We start from the raw sequence: 15,290 nt of genomic DNA on the forward strand, positions 1-15,290 counted from the left end.
TAACGTCAGTTATCAACCTGACTTCTTAATTGCTCTGGGGGAATATCATAGGTTCTGCTAGTAACAGCTCGCGACAGTATTCCGTTATATATATGTTGAATTAATCGTGATGAATTAATCTCAAAGGATAAATACGGCTAGTGGCAATAAAGAACCTAATGGGTCGCATATGGGACTTGGAACCAAAGGACGAAAATGTAATTAGTGAGACACTAACATAGTGGGCCAAAATTTGTAATAATATTAGGGATAATTAATTTTATTTAATAATTGTAATTAGATTATGATTATAAATTAAATTAAAGTATTATCTGATAATATTAATTAGAAGTTTTTATGTGATTGAAACTCTAATTAATTATCCCTAACAATAATTAAATTATTAATTTGATTAATAATATTATCTAGATATAATTGGTTATTATTTAGATAATAATAAAGTATTTATTTAATTATCTAATTAGTAATCCTATTGCGAATAAGATTCTAATCAATTAATTACCTAACACAACTAGGATTAGAGTTTTGAGAAGTCTATAAATAGACTCCCTAGCCTACATATTTCGCCCAACACAATGAAAATGAGGAGGAACCGTTCCAATCTTTGTCTCGGCTAATCTACATTATTTCTTACTCTCTCTTTGATCTCGTATCGATTTCTGTTAGAGGCAATCATTGCGATTGCTATTATTAAGGTTGATTACTTATTAGTTATCTTTTCTGTGTTGTTTCTTTTGTTGTTCGTGATACACGGGTTAAGAGTTGTGGGCACTTCGTTTGCAACCGTAGATAGTTCTTCACCGAAGGTATTACTTTCTATCCCTCTTTATATGAAATAACAATTAACAGATCTTGGAAAAGGGAAATAGATAAATAGATAAAATTTTATTATTCCGCTGCGCCTAGGCTTGTCTATTTTCCTTCATTGGTATCAGAGCCTATGTTAATCTGTTATTTCATATATGTAAATAAAAGGATTTTTCAATCAGATTGAATAGATTTATTGTTAGGTTAATTAATAAATTTGATTTAGTTAATTAATCTAAAAATAAATGGTTAAGATGAGATTAATGTGTTTTATGATTCAGTTAATTAACAAATGTGTTTGTAGAATTAAATGGTTGATTAAAATGATGTTTGTATATGTGATATACGTGTTTTGTGGATTAAGGGTTTTAACTGTTTGAATCGTTAAAAGAATTAATTCAATTAATCTTTGAAAAATTTGATTTTGTTAACGATTTAAACGAAACAGTTAGAATCGATTAATTGTTGATATATATTGAAAATTGTTATATAGATAAATATAAAATAGTTTTATAATATATATATAAGATAAAATTAAAGTTTTGATTTTAATTAAAAAAAATAAAAAAATTGTATGTAATTCGCACAGCACAACAATCAGAGTTGGGGTCCAACTCTTTAAAAGAGTTGGACTCCAACTCCAACTTAATTGTTGGGCGGCAATTACTGCCCTTTGGCAGCAATACCGCCCAACGTCGTGGATATGATCCGCGACGGGGACGAACTCAATATTCGTCCCCGTAACGTTTATTTTCTATTTTAATTTTTTCAAATACTTTATTTTCAGAAAACTAAAATTAATATATAGAATTAATTAATCCATATGATTTGATCGTTGTCTATTTTAAATTGTATAGATTGAATTCAGTTGTCTAATTAAGATGTTTTGATACAGTTAATTAGATAAACTATTTCATAGATACAAAATTAAAATTTAAGAACAACGAATCAGCCCATATGAATTTATTAATTGTTATAATTAATAAAAGGATATGGTAACGGTATGTGTTTTAATTTAATTTTGCGAACCGTTTTGTGCTTAATAAATATACTTGATATATTAGTTAATCACGTTAAATGGTTTTGGTAAAATGATTAAACACAATGATGTATAATCTCTCGTCTTAAAATTTTTGTGTTCTGGAATTGATTTTACAAAGTTTAATTATTTGCATGTGTTGGGGGCTAATTAAATTTTTGTATTTTTAGCATAGGTTATAATTTTTAGTCTATAGTTATTTTATTTTAATTAAATTCATTTTGCAATCAAATAAAAATATGACAAAAAATAGAAAATAATATCAAAAGATGATTATAAAAAAAAGAAAACAGAAATAAAAAGAAAAGAAAAACAAATAATAAAAATCAGGGGTAAATTTGCACCATTTTTCAGTAACCCGTCCAGCAACTTCGACAACGAAAATGGACCCTGGAACAGCAAGATATCAGACAGTTCTTATTTTTTTCAGAAAGCTCGGGATGTTAGCTTTCCGGAATGTCAAAAACGGAGCAAAACGGAGCTAAAACGAAGCCGGTAGAATTTTTCAAAGAGAAGTAGTGCAGAAAAACGGGTTTGAACTTGTCTTCACATCCCAGGACATATTCAACGGCATTACCTCCACATTCCCAACTCCCCACTCACCCACTTTCTTTCTTTAACTCATGGGAAGGTAGTGGGATCATGTTTGAGAAAAATAAGGGCCACTAACTTGGAATTTGTTATCCAAAATCCTATAAATAGAGCCTAATCCTTTCATTCCAAACCCCACTCAAAAATCAATCAAACCCACTCAAAAATCAATCAAACCCACTCAAAATCAATAAAAAAAACACAGAACAACTCAATTTGTCTCTCAAATTCTCTGCCAAATTCGGCCTCTTTATCAATCCTTAGATTCGTAGAAATCATTCCTTAGCATCTAACTAGTCTAAACAAGGTCTCAATTCCCAGAATTAGTTCTTTAATCTTCGGTTCCTCAGAAAAGCTTTCAATTTTCAGAAACTTCAAATCCGAAATTCTCTTAGTTTAATCAACCAATTCACAAATCGTTTTTTGCAATCTCTTAGTTAAGTCAGTAAAATCATTACCCAATCTTCGGTTCAAGCTTTCTTAGTCTAAATCAAATTTCGTCATTGTTAAGTTCTTCAAAGCTTCAAGCATTTTCCGTGAAACCAAGATCACCGAAACCCCATTTTCGAGTCATTCTTAGTTTACACACCTATTCCAAATCATATTTGGGAACTTTTTATTGATCTCAATCAATTAAAAAGACCCAAAAACAAGCTTTTGAGTTTTTCATCATTGAAAAATTCATCAAACAACCTTTCTGGTGAGCCGTTTTCCAAATTTTATTTAGAGTTCGTTAGTTGATCATTTTAGCCCAAATTATTTTTAATCTCTTTATTGACATCAATTCTAGAACTTTCAATTTTTATTTCGTTAAAAACGACATCCTATAGCCTTCTAAATCGCCCCCAAAGTACCCTCCACGAAACAGAATCAAGCTTTTGGTTTTTCCAACCATCAAACAATTATTCTGTCGCCCAATTTTCAATAATTTATTCCGACTCATTTACTCGATCTTTTTCTGAAATTCCAGTTCTAAACCATTCCTTCGCACACTAACTTTAAGTACTAGCCTTCGTTTCGCTATAATCCGACCTCTACAGCTCCCGAAATTGAGCCCGAAAGTCCCACAAAAGCATCAATTTAGTCCCATTTTGCTGTTGACTTGGTGGTAAATTTCTGCTCAAGTCCCTGAACTCTCCGAATTACTTCAAATTCGCCCAACACTACCCGGACAACGCTATAGCCCCCGAGCCGATTTTCTGGAGGTCCAATCCTCAATTTCACGCATCCCAACGGCATCAAAGAGATCGGTTAATTTTATTTCATCCCGCACATATTTGTTTTTGTGACTTATTTGCGTTTCTAGCTTTAAAGTTATTATTTCTTTTTAAGTTGTAATTTTCATGCTTTATTATTATTTGTAATACGAAAAACATTGAAAAATATTTACAAAATCAATAAAAATATAAAAGAAAATTAAAAAATTTATATCTTTGTGTCGTTTTATTGCCTTTATTTTTAGTACTTATATTTAAAAATTGTTTTTCCGTCCGACCTGTCAAGTAACGTCGGGGCCCAAGACCGTTGTTTTTATTTTCAGTCCTTGTAACGGTCGTCAATCATTTTTTCGTTTAGAATTCAAGTAAATTAGGCGCATTTTATTTATTTACTGTATTCAATTACCATTTTATCCTTTGAGAATTAGCTTCTCTGGCACCCCCGCATTATTTTTACCATTTTTAATCCCCACAAACGCGTATCAAGTTTGAAAATTGGGATATTTCGAAAATATCGCCAACAATTTTTGGCACGCCCAGTGGGGCCAAAAAACATTTTTTTCTATTTTTCGGCTTAAATTTTTTTTCTATTACTAAATTATTTAACCAAAAGTTAATTATTTTAGTAGTGTATTTATGTGGTATTTTATTGCCGTGATATTCTACTTTAGTGTTTTATTTCCAAACTTTCCTAAATATTATTTGTTGTTTACAATGCCACCCAAGAAAAATTCAAGTCGAGAATTACACGTTCCGGAGTCTGATGAAAATCAGAAGAGGAATGAAGATACAAACGTGGACACAAATATACCCGAATGCTATATTGCCGAGACCGTGGGCCATTTGGAAGATGTTCATCCGACGTCAATGCCACAACCGGACTTCAACGCATTTTTTGCGAGACAAGAGGCCCATATGCGCAACATGGAAAGGCTTGTAGTCGAGATGTCGCAAAATGTTGAAGCTCAAACTGAGATGATGCAAGCTTGGAGACAACCCAATTTGGAAAACAGGATTAATAATCTCACCGATGAGATGAATAGAATCCCAGATAGGGGTGCTGAAATTTATGCTAAAAATTTGAACTCTCACAATATTTCAGATAACACGAGGGAATGCACTCCCCAAGGCGATCGATATAGGCCACTGCCTAATCGTGAGGAAAATATGAGATTCAATGAGCGAGGAGATCGAAGAACCTCGGAACAATTTTCAATACCCCCAAATGCGCCTCATTTCAGGTCAAACACCGGACCTAATACCCACTCGGAGCACTATGGTGACAACAATGCCCGTGGTTCGGGGGGCACGTGGAGAAACCAAGACCGTGATCATACCCGCGAATATACTCGTGAAAATATTCGTGAGAACTCTCGTGATAATAATAACGTATCTCGTGTTTCAGGTGTGAGGAGCGAAATATGTAATGAAGTAGAGGATAGGCAACGTATTCGGAACATCGTGCAAGAAATTTATGGACCTACAGTCCGTGAGGTGTACCTCCCGGAGTTTCAGAAAGCCTATCCAAGGGAATACGACCAACGATACCCATTTCCTCACCATTTTAGAATTCCAGATTTTTCTTTATTTTCAGGTGAAAATGGACAATCTACCATCGAGCACGTTGCCCGATTTTCATTCCAATGCAGCGGGATTAGTGCGGAGCAAGACTTCGATATGCTTCGTTTGCGTTTATTCCCCGGATCACTAACTGGACCGGCTTTCACATGGTATACGACATTACAACCTGAATCCGTCAGAAGCTGGGGTCGCATGGAACAATTATTTCATGCTCAGTTCTATCAAACTGAGCCCGAGGTATGTGTCGTCGAACTATCTCGTATGGTTCAGCGCTCAGGTGAGTCCGTTGAAAGTTTTATTAATCGTTTCAAGAAAATGAGGCATAGATGTCGAGTTAATATTCCTGAAATAGAATTTGTTAAAATTGCTCAACGTGGTTTAGAGTTTGAAAATAGTAAGAAATTCCAGGGCATTGATTTTTGTGATTATTACGAACTTGTTGCTAAAGTGTCAGAATATGAAGAATTAATGCGTGAGGATAATCGTATGAAGAAAAACTCTGTAGGTATTTACCATCAGGATATAGAACCCAATGAGGCACATGAGGTAGCTATAGCCGAACTAACTAGAACAGGATCCCGCGTTTGTCCAATGCTAGCAAAAATTCCAAAAGCTCCCGAAGTGGTTAGACGAAATACAAATGTGCAATACACATTTGATGTTTCTAAAACCAAGGAACTTTTTGACTATTTGTTAAAGGAAGGTTTTATCACCTTACCAGATGGACACATCATTCCATCGAGAGATGACACCAGTGGAAAAACTTATTGTAAATATCATGATAGTTGGAGCCACGAGATACAATCTTGCTTTGTTTTTAAGAATGCGGTGCAGGATAGAATAAACAAAGTCGTGCTTAAATTTCCTGAAAAGAAAGAGAGCATGTTGATTGATGAGGATCCATTTCCAACCGCTATAATGATAAATGCAACTTCCATCAAGATGCCACCTCCTAAGCGTAACGTCCATAGCAACACCTCGAGTCAGAGAAAAGGGCGCCCCGACCATTCAAAGACAAAACAAATTTGGGTACCAAAGGGCACTTTGCCAACCGCCAAGGAGAAAGAAAAGCCACGGAGGAAACGAAAGCTAATAAATAAAAATAAAAGTGGCACAAACCAAGGCCGGTCATGCTTCGTTACTCCACCGGCGCAAGTTCCCCTCGAAAAATGGTTCGTCAACCGACATAAAAAATTTCCACAACCTTTCTCAAAAAATGCAAAAAGAAGAACAAGAAAGAGAGAGACAGAAAAAGGAAGGAAAAGTGAAATGGAGTTGTCTAGTGTCGATTCTAGCAACGTTTCGAAAGAAAAAATAAAAGAAAAGAAAAATGTGAAAATTCGTGTTGGAGATTTCATTATCCAAGCTGATTGTGCTGCTACTTCTTTAATTTTACCAATAAATTTTAGAAGTAAAGATCCAAACGAGGAGGTACACGAGATTCAAGAAGACCGACGAAGTGGCGTCACAATTAAAGCTTCGTCGGAAGATCGGATGAAGCAGGTTTATTTTGACAAACCCACTCTAAAGATGACACGCCACATTAAGCCATTATACGTCAAAGCACACATTGATGGCAAGCCTTTATCGAGAGTTCTAGTTGATAACAGTTCAGCCATTAACATTATGCCATTAAAGATGGCGCTAGCTCTCGAGAAATCTGTAGGTGACATAATAACGTCAGAAATTTCTGTTTCAGCTTTTACCGGTGAAGTTGCTAAAACCTATGGGGTTTTACCTGTGCAACTTACCATTGGTACCCAAACCACTACGGTGGAATTTTTTGTGGTGAACTCTACAGCAAGTTATCAAGCTTTGCTCGGTCGAGATTGGATTCACTCTAACTCATGCATTCCGTCATCTTTGCACCAACTTTTACTACTTTGGAAAGGGGATGACGTTGAGGTGATTAAGGCAAACGAAAAACCATTTGAGACACATTCGGATATGGTGGAGTCTCGATTATACGAAGATAGCATTGGTCCAATCAAAATCATGACCAAAGGCAAGAAAAAGTCAAACACCATTGTGCCTTACCATAGGCCGATTGGCAATGAGCCTCTTATCGAAAAGGTTCAATGATTTTGTCACAGCCGAAGGACAAAGCGGTGGCATCAACCGCTATAGAAAATATAAGGATGCGATAAGGTACGATGTGCCTTTTATTTTTTGTTTTGTTTCATTTTTGCATCATTTTACATTTTAGTTTTTCTTTTAAGCTGTTAATTAGTATCATTGATATTTTTTAGCATGCTTAGAGATAATAAGGTATTCTAAAAAAAAAAGCGTAAAAAAAATGAAATGACAAAAGACATAAACGAAAAGAAAAATAAAAATAAAGAAAAACAATAAAAGTCCATTTACATGTAGACCTGTCCATGGGCCGGGCTGGGCCGGGTTCGGGCCGGGCCTGGCGGGTTTTTATGTAAAAGTGCTCATCCCAAGCTCAGCCCAGCCCAGTATTAATTTAGGCGGGCTCGGGCCGGGCTGGGCTCGGGCTTAAAAATCAAATCCCAAGCCCAACCCATATAAGCCCACCTAAAAATATATACATAATTTTTAATTATATAAAATTAAATTTATACTTAAAATAAATATTTAATTATAAATATATAATTTTTTTAATTAATATTAATAAGGCGGGCCGGGCTGGGCCGGCCCATGATATTTTCATATGGCCCACGCCCGCCTAAAAAATAGGCGGGCTTTAGCGGGCCTGGGCCGGGCCGGGCCTAAGAGTAAATTTCATTGTCCAAGCCCGGCCCAAGGGACACGGGCCTGGGCGGGGCGGGCGGATACCCGGGCCCGTGGACAGGTCTATTTACATGTCAAAAAAAAAGAATAAAAAAAGTTGTGAGAAATAAAAAATAAAAAGCAATCGCTACAAAGAAGCTCGGTGTAGCCTTTTCCACCTGATCCGCCGTCCACTCGCTCAGTTTTGTCCCCATCAAATACGAGACAACAACATGTGCAACACCGATAGCATCCAAGCTCGAAGACGTCGGGGGGCAGGTTCCGTCATGTACGATATATCCATATCATCAAATGGATTCTCAACTCCAAGCTCAAGAGGTTCAAGACGGATATTACCCAATCATGATTCTTGTAAAAAAGAAGTGACAATTCAATTTATTTCCGCCAATCAGTAGCTCAAAGAAGTTTATTAACAACGGAAGTGAAGTCGCGAATTCATAGACGGAGTTAAACAAATTTCAGCTTCAACAAATCGGTACTGACGGGTAAAGAAAAATAAAAATAAATAAAAGACTTATTTTATGTGCAAAATTCATTTTCAAATCTTTTACACATAAAATAGGGGGCAATTGTTGGGGGCTAATTAAATTTTTGTATTTTTAGCATAGGTTATAATTTTTAATCTATAGTTATTTTATTTTAATTAAATTCATTTTGCAATCAAATAAAAATGTGATAAAAAATAAAAAATAATATCAAAAGATGATTATAAAAAAACAGAAATAAAAAGAAAAGAAAAACAAATAATAAAAATCAGGGGCAAATTTGCACCATTTTTCAGTAACCCGTCCAGCAACTTCGACAACGAAAATGGACCCTGGAACAGCAAGATATCAGACAGTTCTTATTTTTTTCAGAAAGCTCGGGATGTTAGCTTTCCGGAATGTCAAAAACGGAGCAAAACGGAGCTAAAACGAAGCCGGTAGAATTTTTCAAAGAGAAGTAGTGCAGAAAAACGGGTTTGAACTTGTCTTCACATCCCAGGACATATTCAACGGCATTACCTCCACATTCCCAACTCCCCACTCACCCACTTTTTTTCTTTAACTCATGGGAAGGTAGTGGGATCATGTTTGAGAAAAATAAGGGTCACTAACTTGGAATTTGTTATCCAAAATCCTATAAATAGAGCCCAATCCTTTCATTCCAAACCCCACTCAAAAATCAATCAAACCCACTCAAAATCAATAAAAAAAAACACAGAACAACTCAATTTGTCTCTCAAATTCTCTGCCAAATTCGGCCTCTTTATCAATCATTAGATTCGTAGAAATCGTTCCTTAGCATCTAACTAGTCTAAACAAGGTCTCAATTCCCAGAATTAGTTCTTTAATCTTCAGTTCCTCAGAAAAGCTTTCAATTTTCAGAAACTTCAAATCCGAAATTCTCTTAGTTCAATCAACCAATTCACAAATCGTTTTTTGCAATCTCTTAGTTAAGTCAGTAAAATCATTACCCAATCTTCGGTTCAAGCTTTCTTAGTCTAAATCAAATTTCGCCATTGTTAAGTTCTTCAAAGCTTCAAGCATTTTCCGTGAAACCAAGATCACCGAAACCACATTTTCGAGTCATTCTTAGTTTACACACCTATTCCAAATCATATTTGGGAACTTTTTATTGATCTCAATCAATTAAAAAGACCCAGAAACAAGCTTTTGAGTTTTTCATCATTGAAAAATTCATCAAACAACCTTTCTGGTGAGCCGTTTTCCAAATTTTATTTAGAGTTCGTTAGCTGATCATTTTAGCCCAAATTATTTTTAATCTCTTTATTGACATCAATTCTAGAACTTTCAATTTTTATTTCGTTAAAAACGACATCCTATAGCCTTCTAAATCGCCCCCAAAGTACCCTCCACGAAACAGAATCAAGCTTTTGGTTTTTCCAACCATCAAACAATTATTCTGTCGCCCAATTTTCAATAATTTATTCCGACTCATTTACTCGATCTTTTTCTGAAATTCCAGTTCTAAACCCTTCCTTCGCACACTAACTTTAAGTACTAGCCTTCGTTTCGCTATAATCCGACCTCTACAGCTCCCGAATTGAGCCCGAAAGTCCCACAAAAGCATCAATTTAGTCCCATTTTGCTGTTGACTTGGTGGTAAATTTCTGCTCAAGTCCCTGAACTCTCCGAATTACTTCAAATTCGCCCAACACTACCCGGACAACGCTACAGCCCCCGAGCCGATTTTTTGGAGGTCCAATCCTCAATTTCACGCATCCCAACGGCATCAAAGAGATCGGTTAATTTTATTTCATCCCGCACATATTTGTTTTTGTGACTTATTTGCGTTTCTAGCTTTAAAGTTATTATTTCTTTTTAAGTTGTAATTTTCATGCTTTATTATTATTTGTAATACGAAAAACATTGAAAAATATTTACAAAATCAATAAAAATATAAAAGAAAATTAAAAAATTTATATCTTTGTGTCGTTTTATTGCCTTTATTTTTAGTACTTATATTTAAAAATTGTTTTTCCGACCGACCTGTCAAGTAACGTCAGGGCCCAAGACCGTTGTTTTTATTTTCAGTCCTTGTAACGGTCGTCAATCGTTTTTTCGTTTAGAATTCAAGTAAATTAGGCGCATTTTATTTATTTACTGTATTCAATTACCATTTTATCCTTTGAGAATTAGCTTCTCTGGCACGCCCGCATTATTTTCACCATTTTTAATCCCCACAAACGCGTATCAAGGTTGAAAATTGGGATATTTCGAAAATATCGCCAACAGTATGTGATACGGTTGAATTAAACACGTTAAATAATCTTGGTAAAATAATCGAACACAAATAATTAATATTTTGTATAGTTGTATTTTGAAGTGTCTAATTAAGTTTATATTTGATATACTTTAATTAAGATAAAATATAGATGATACAAAATTAATTAAAGGTTAATTTGATAGTATAGTTAATTAAAGGACTAAATTGAAAATAAAATTAATTTAAGGGTTAATTTGATTAACTAAAATATTACATAAACAGTTTATGTAATCAACCAATTAAATTTATTTAATTGAGTCTTTGCATGTTTGGAGTTATGGACATATTTGGACCTTCTATAATTGTTATTTAGTCTTTTGGTATTTTTGAAAATAGGGTATGCGTGCCCTGCCTTATCTACTCTCTATTGTATTTCTCTTCTCACCTAAATCCCTTCAAATTAGTTGAAGTATTCTAAAGTAGTATAGAAATTAAATATTGTTGTAAATCAAGGCGCCAAGGAAAAGACGGAGGACCTAGAGGATAAATATGTAATAGTTAGTATTTACCCTAGGGTTGACCTTTTATTCCGTTTCTGGCTCGACGGAATAATTTAGATGATATGTCCATAATCGCCAATATAAATTGTATGTGTCTGATGTATGCTAAAGCAAATCAAGACTAGGTTAGATTATGAGACTTTAAAATAAAATCCCTCACTAATCAAAAGTTAAGTCAATAAGCAAGTTATTGTAAAAATCGGTTGCCCCTCCCTAATATTATAATTCAGCCGGCAGTACTGGGGGCCTTTGGGTTGTTGAGCAAACTCAAGCTCGGGATCTTATGGTAACACCTGAATTATCGAAAAATCGTTTTCACGAATATGGGGTAATGCTTAAATTAGGCTAGAATAATTGGATGAGCAAACTCATGTTGTTCTAACCTAATGGGAATATGGTTGGGATTGATAAATGACACATATCAGTTACTAATGTGCTTAGTAACCCAACAACCTAGAAGTCACATGTTTGATGTGATTGATTACATGAATCTACCTAATGAATGAAACTAGCTTGTTGAGCAAACTCAAGGTGAAATTTCAGGAGTTAGGATTCTAGCTCACTAAGGGATTTGTGAATATCCTTCGAATTAATATAGAGGGTTATTAATTTGGTAAAATAGTGGGAGCAATTTAAAAACATAAAAGACCGACGTATTTAAATTGTAAATGAATTAAGCAAATGAATAACATCCATCACTCTATCTCACTCTCAAGTAAATACTCTGAATCATCATATCTAAAATGGATCTACGTAATATTTTCCCGATAACAAATTGAATAGTTCAAAATTCACCAACTATTTTGGCAAACTCAAAATTGTTTTGAGGATTCGAAATGATTGGGTATGTATTAAAAATACACTGATACCCATCATCAAAATTGTTTTAAAGTTCGAAAAGATTGGGTATGTATTAAGATACGTCAATACCCAATGTCCTTGTTGATGATGCTCCTGTTAAGAGGATTGATGTTTACCGGAAGCACCAATCAGATGACGAACGTACAGGATGTATCATACTTGCAGTTATGGCATTAGAGCTACAAAAGCAACATGAGAACATGGATACGTATTCCATGGTTATACACTTGGAAGAGGTGTTTTGAGAAACATACTCAAATGCGGACGCTATGAGATAGCGATGAATGTTTCGCTCCAAGATGCAAGAAGGTTCTTCTGTTGTGGCACTTTGTGTCAAGATGATTGACTACATCACCAAAGCTTCCTAGTATTAGATTTATGATGGATAATGAATTAAGTGTCGACTTAGTTCTACAATCCCTCCTAGAGATTTATTCATAAGTTCATCTCGAACTGTCAGATTAATAAACTCAGAGACCTCTCTAGAAGAGCTCTTGAATATGCTCAAGTCAGTTGAGCCCAAATCTTAAGAAAGTGATGTCAGCACTTGTTATTGAGGGATCTCACGAGAGAAAGGGAAGTTTCCCAATTCTAAAGATTCCAAGAAGAACAAATGCATTAAACCCAAGTCAATAAAAGCAAGAAGGGAATGCCACCAATATGGTAAAGAAGGGAATTGGAAGAGGAACTGTAAGAAGTACTTAGACTCTCTCTAGAAGAAGGGTCATGATGGTGCTTTTACTTTTAGAACTAAAGGATAGATAATTCAACTTACTTGTGATAGTCACCTAGGCCATGTAAGCAAGAAACACATGTCTAAGCTTCATCAAGATGGGCTTATAGACTCGGTTGATTTTGAATCAATGGGCACATGTAAGTCTTGTTTAAAGGAAAGATGACAAAGACACCCTTTAGTAATAAAGGAGAATGTGTATCAGACACTCTAAGACTAGTACATTCAGGTGTATGTAGTCATACGTCAAACACAAGCAAGAGAAAGGTTCAATCACTTCATTAGCTTCATAAGATGATCATACCAGATATTGATTCATCTACTTGATGAAGCATGAGTCAGAAGCTTTTGAGAAAGTTCAAATGCTTCAAGAATGAAGTAAGAAAAACAAACAAGAAAGAATATTATAGTGCTTTGATTAGATCATCGTGGAGAATATCTTTCTAATGATTTTTCTGAATTATCTAAATTGAATATAGGATTCGCTCATAATGGACTCCTCCGTACACACCCGCGATGTATCTGAAAGGAGAAATTGTACTCTATTAGATATAGTACGATCCATGATGAGCACAACCTCCCTTCCAAAGATGTTCTAAGGCTACGCCCTAGAAACCGCCTTATTTACCTTGAACCGAGTATCCACAAAACCGCCAAGTTCTATTCCATTTGAATTGTTCATTGGAAAAGAAACCCAGTTTCTCTTTCATGAGAATTTAGGGGTGATCAGCATATGTTAAATGCATAACATCAGATTAAGTTAGACCCTAAGTCTGATAAATATTTCTTCATTGGAATTCCGAAAGAAATAGTAGGATATTACTTCTATCATTCGGATGATCGAAAGTAATAGTATCCAAACACGCTGTATTTCTAGAGAAAGAGTTTCTTCTAGAAACACAAGTAGAAAGTATGATTGAACTTGAAGAAGTTCAAGAAGAAGGATTGGCTGAAATAGCGGAAGCGATGGTAGAACCCGAATCTGTCTCATAGGATGAGACACTGGTGACATTACTAACTCATATATCTGGTCAAGTTCATCAAATCCCAAAGAGATTTGGATTTCTAGTGGGAGCCGATGAAATCCCAAAAGAGATTTGGATTTCTAGTGGGAGACGACGAAGAGGTTCACGTGTTAGACGATGAACCTACGACTTATGGGAAGGCTCTTGTAAACCTATACATGTAAGCTAGTGGGAGCTCGTATGAGCCTTTACATGTAAACTAGTGGGAGCTTGGTCGTTTACTTAGTATTATATGTCAACGATATTCTACTAATGGGAACGACGTAGCTATACTGCAATCGGTGAAAATTTTGGTTATCGGATAAAATTCTCCATAATAGACTTAGGAGAAGCAACTTACATTTTAAGGATTAGGATCTATGGAGATACATTGAGAAGACTGCTTGACCCCTCCTAGTCTAAATACATTGACAAAGTGCTCAAAGCGTTTTGCACTAAGACCTAACATCATTTTTGCTTTAAGCATGACAAAGTCGATTATAGGTCAATCCGAGTGATGGTCACTGGATTCTTGTCAAGAACATTCTTAAGTACTTAAAATGACTGAAGATATGTTTCGGGTATATGGAGATGAAATTTGAAAGTTGGAGACTTTCAGATGCAAGTCATCAAACAGATAAAGATGATCTTACAGAATACAAGTTTATTTTGAAAGAGGTACGATTAGCTGGAATAGTTCCGAGCAGGAAATCATGACCGAGCCAGTAAATTAAATCAGAGTATATATATATATATATATATATATGCAGCAGCTTCGGAAGCAGCTAAAAGAAAGTTTGGAATGGAAGTTCATCAACGAACTAGGCGTGGTACCTGACATTGTTAATGAGATTAACAATAGGGTTGTTGCTCTTGCTAAGAGCCCGCAGTCACATAATACGTCCAAACACTACCTCAATCGTTAACTATCTCTTCCGAGAGATAACAACAAGAGTAGATGTGAGAAAGAGTGCCCACCAAAGCCCAATCTTATAGATCCATTTAATAGAATGCCTTACCCCAAAAGGTTCATGATCTTCATACAAACGCTTATGGGAATGTTTTCAGAAACAATTGGCTTCAGTCCAAGTGGGAGAATGTTGGAGTTTAGTGTCCTAAAGACAATTGTTTTAGGATATTAATATTAATGAATAAATTGTTTATTTGATCATTTGTTTAATCAGATATATAGCATTAAAATGTAACTATATATAAAGGCACAAATCTTTCATAAAGAAAGTAACCCTAAGTTTATTTGAGTAGTTATAAAGTGTTCATACAAGCATGAAGTGAGACTGTACTTTATAATAGACCAATAGACTTAAAGTAAACCCAAGTCAAGTAATATGTTATAGGGGTTGGCTTATTACTGTTGAGACTTGCATGTAACAATGTTTTCTGTCGAGACAGAAAGCTGATCTCACAAGCTTTAGA

This window comes from Euphorbia lathyris, chromosome 2 (genome assembly GCF_963576675.1).
Source record: "Euphorbia lathyris chromosome 2, ddEupLath1.1, whole genome shotgun sequence".
NCBI classification, from domain to species: domain Eukaryota; kingdom Viridiplantae; phylum Streptophyta; class Magnoliopsida; order Malpighiales; family Euphorbiaceae; genus Euphorbia; species Euphorbia lathyris.